Raw genomic sequence first — 247 nt, 5'->3', positions numbered from 1 at the left:
TCCCACCTCGCCCAGTCCTGGGCACCTCAACACACCCAAAAAGCTAGACCCGGATTTAAAAGCATATCTCATGATGATAGTAGAGGACATCAAGAAGTACTTTAATAACTCACTTAAAGAAATACAGAAGAACACCGATAGAGTTACAAGTCCTTAAAGAAAAACAGGAAAACATAGCCAAAGAGGTAGAAGTCCTTAAAGAAAAACAGGAAAACACACACAAACAGGTGATGGAAATGAACAAAAC

The sequence above is a fragment of the Mus caroli genome, chromosome 16, assembly GCF_900094665.2.
Source record: "Mus caroli chromosome 16, CAROLI_EIJ_v1.1, whole genome shotgun sequence".
Taxonomy (NCBI): domain Eukaryota; kingdom Metazoa; phylum Chordata; class Mammalia; order Rodentia; family Muridae; genus Mus; species Mus caroli.
The sequence above is the reverse complement of the archived record's forward strand: the minus strand, read 5'-3'. Positions refer to the sequence as shown.